We start from the raw sequence: 4,059 nt of genomic DNA on the forward strand, positions 1-4,059 counted from the left end.
ATGCAGCGCGGTACAGATGTGCCCAACAACATGCCGGATGGACCGCTCTGCATTGGCATCACGTTCTCTTCAGCAATGAGTGTCGCACATGCCTTCAACCAGACAATCGTCGAAAACGTATTCGGAGGCAACCCGGTTAGGTTGCCTTGCACACACTGTCCAACGATTGCAGGAGTGGAGGTTCCCTGCTGTTTTAGGGTGGCACTATGTGGGGCCGAAATACGCCTCTGGTGGTCATTGAAGGCGCCGTATCGGCTGTACGATACGTGAATGCCATCCTCCAACCGATAGTGCAACCACATCGGCAGCATACTGGGGAGACATTCGTCTTCACGGACGACAATTCAGGCCCCCATTGTGCACATCTTGTGAATGACTTCCTTCAGGATAACGACATCGCTTGACGAGAGTCGCCAGCATGTTCTCCAGACATGAACCCTATTGAATATGACCGCTATAGGTTGAAAAGGGCTGTTTATGGACAACGTGACCCACAAACCACTTCGAGGGATCTATGCCGAATCGCCATTGAAGAGTGGGACAATCTGGACGAACAGTGCCTTGATAAACTTGTGAATAGTATGCCAGGACGAATGCAAGCATGCATCAATGCAAGAGGACGTGCTACTGGGTATTAGAGGTACCAGTGTGTACAGCAATCTGGACCACCAGCTCTGAAGCTCTCGCTGTGGGATGGTACAACGTGCAATGTGTGGTTTTCATTTGCATTAAAAAGGGCGGAAATGATGTTATGTTGATCTCTATTCCAATTATCGGTACAGCTTCCGGAACTGTGGGAACAGAGGTGATGCAAAAGTTTTTTTGATGTGTGTTTAATGGAAGTCATCATGACGGCTGTGGGCAACGGACCACCTGCTTGGCTTACTGCTTGATGTCTTCTCCGACGGCAGTGGCATATTCCAGCAGGATAACTGTACGTTTCACAAGGACAGAATAATGCACCAGTAGTTTTGAAGATTATGACAGTAAACTCACGTTGATGGCTTTCCCACCAAATTCGTCTGATCTGAACCCGATGAAACACATCTGAGAAGCTATCGGACGTCAGATCCGCGCGCACAAACAAACCAGCCCGTAGTTTACACGAAATTAGTGACTTGTGCGTAGACACCCGTTGCCTTATACCCCAGGAAAGATATGAAGTGCTTGCCGAGATCATGCCACACAGAATCGCTGCGTATTGTGTTTCTAAGTTGGACCAACTCGCTATTAAGTGGGTAATCATAAACTTTTGGCTCATCGTTGTATGAGCAATGCCAACAGCCTTGCCGCAGTGGTAACACCGGTTCCCGTCCGATCACCGAAGTTAAGCGCTGTCGGGCTGGGCCAGCACTTGGATGGATGACCGACCGGTCTGCCGAGCTCTGTTGGCAAGCGGGGTGCACTCAGCCCTTGTGAGGCAACCAGAGGAGCTACTTGATTGAGAAGTAGCGGCTCCGGTCTCGTAAACTGGCATACGGACGGGAGAGCGGTGTAATGGCCACATGCCCCTCCATATCCGCATCCAGTGACGCCTATGGGCGGCCGGTCGGGGCCATTGGGCCTTCCAAAACATGGCCGAACGGAGTTTAATTTTAGTGTATGAGCAATACGGTACATTTGCTCAAACGGAGTGTCACGTGCAAATCTTTGCCCCAAGCGTCGATCCACTTGAAACACAAGACAGTGCCTAATAAATTTTATGCATAATTAATTCAGTAACCATGATATAATTTCTGTCATATGTACCTTCAATTATTCTATTAATGCTGCCATGTGTTTAAATGTTAAAGAGTTAATTCAGACTGTAACCGTGCTCACAAGTTTTCTAGCAAGGCGGCGGCGATGGGTCGATCGAGTGCCACTTCCTGGTTTCGGTCTGGGGATTTGCCGAGTTGAAAAGACAGTGAGCTGCCAAAAACGCCGATTACAGGCTCACGCAGTGTGAGCAGGAGCGGAGTTGTGTTTACGCCTGGAGACAGTGTAGAGGCCCATTGTAGTGTGTTGGACAAGGCGCGAAACTGCTGATATGGGCCGAGCAAGGTCGTGAGAAGGCGGCCGATATTGGATCGGCAGCTGTCGTGCCGTAGCAATAGCGTTGGACAGCTGTTTGAAACTGCACAGACGGCAGCTAAGAGTCAGCATGCCGATCATGTTACAGACTGCACCTTACGATGAGCCTCCCTGCGTCTGGTCATTAAGCAGATTTTGATATTTCTGTCGTCGAGGCACTCGTGTTGAGTCGTGTGTTCGTTTGCCTGTGAGTTAGGCTGTACTTGTTAAATTACCACTAGCCTACTGAACATTTACACAGTGTGATCCAAATTAATGTGTCAGTAGGCCGCGTATATTGTAATTCTATCCGATGAGCCGTTTGGATTTGTCTTTTAGATTTACTGTGGTACACAAATTTCCTTTAAGTGGAGGGAGCAGTTTACGCTTAATATTGTCTTTACTGTGTGGTCTGATTTATGTCAGCGGCAGTTCACATGTATTTCCTTTTACCGTATGCATTCGGATTTTTACATTGCAGCACTGAAATTTAATGTTCTGTCTGTTTCTGTGATAGCTAGACTGTGTGTCAGTTATGGTTTCTACACTCCTGGAAATGGAAAAAAGAACACATTGACACCGGTGTGTCAGACCCACCATACTTGCTCCGGACACTGCAAGAGGGCTGTACAAGCATTGATCACACGCACGGCACAGCGGACACACCAGGAACCGCGGTGTTAGCCGTCGAATGGCGCTAGCTGCGCAGCATTTGTGCACCGCCGCCGTCAGTGTCAGCCAGTTTGCCGTGGCATACGGAGCTCCATCGCAGTCTTTAACACTGGTAGCATGCCGCGACAGCGTGGACGTGAACCGTATGTGCAGTTGACGGACTTTGAGCGAGGGCGTATAGTGGGCATGCAGGAGGCCGGGTGGACGTACCGCCGAATTGCTCAACACGTGGGGCGTGAGGTCTCCACAGTACATCGATGTTGTCGCCAGTGGTCGGCGGAAGGTGCACGTGCCCGTCGACCTGGAACCGGACCGCAGCGACGCACGGATGCACGCCAATACCGTAGGATCCTACGCAGTGCCATAGGGGACCGCACCGCCACTTCCCAGCAAATTAGGGACACTGTTGCTCCTGGGGTATCGGAGAGGACCATTCGCAACCGTCTCCATGAAGCTGGGCTACGGTCCCGCACACCGTTAGGCCGTCTTCCGCTCACGCCCCAACATCGTGCAGCCCGCCTCCAGTGGTGTCGCGACAGGCGTGAATGGAAGGACGAATGGAGACGTGTCGTCTTCAGCGATGAGAGTCGCTTCTGCCTTGGTGCCAATGATGCTCGTATGCGTGTTTGGCGCCGTGCAGGTGAGCGCCACAATCAGGACTGCATACGACCGAGGCACACAGGGCCAACACCCGGCATTATGGTGTGGGGAGCGATCTCCTACACTGGCCGTACACCACTGGTGATCGTCGAGGGGACACTGAATAGTGCACGGTACATCCAAACCGTCATCAAACCCATCGTTCTACCATTCCTAGACCGGCAAGGGAACGTGCTGTTCCAACAGGACAATGCACGTCCGCGTGTATCCCGTGCCACCCAACGTGCTCTAGAAGGTGTAAGTCAACTACCCTGGCCAGCAAGATCTCCGGATCTGTCCCCCATTGAGCATGTTTGGGACTGGATGAAGCGTCGTCTCACGCGGTCTGCACGTCCAGCACGAACGCTGGTCCAACTGAGGCGCCAGGTGGAAATGGCATGGCAAGCCGTTCCACAGGACTACATCCAGCATCTCTACGATCGTCTCCATGGGAGAATAGCAGCCTGCATTGCTGCGAAAGGTGGATATACACTGTACTAGTGCCGACATTGTGCTTGCTCTGTTGCCTGTGTCTATGTGCCTGTGGTTCTGTCAGTGTGATCATGTGATGTATCTGACCCCAGGAATGTGTCAATAAAGTTTCGCCTTCCTGGGACAATGAATTAACGGTGTTCTTATTTCAATTTCCAGGAGTGTATATCATAGTGTGTGATGGCATGTGGATCATGCCACGAA

General features: G+C 51.2%; 1 pseudogene; it reads left to right on the plus strand.

Moving 5' to 3' along the window:
• The first annotated feature begins 1,276 nt into the window (after positions 1-1,276).
• On the plus strand, positions 1,277-1,394 carry LOC124597005 (annotated as a pseudogene).
• Positions 1,395-4,059: the final 2,665 nt, after the last annotated feature.

The sequence above is a fragment of the Schistocerca americana genome, chromosome 2 (genome assembly GCF_021461395.2).
Source record: "Schistocerca americana isolate TAMUIC-IGC-003095 chromosome 2, iqSchAmer2.1, whole genome shotgun sequence".
In the NCBI taxonomy this organism is placed as follows: Eukaryota; Metazoa; Arthropoda; class Insecta; order Orthoptera; family Acrididae; genus Schistocerca; species Schistocerca americana.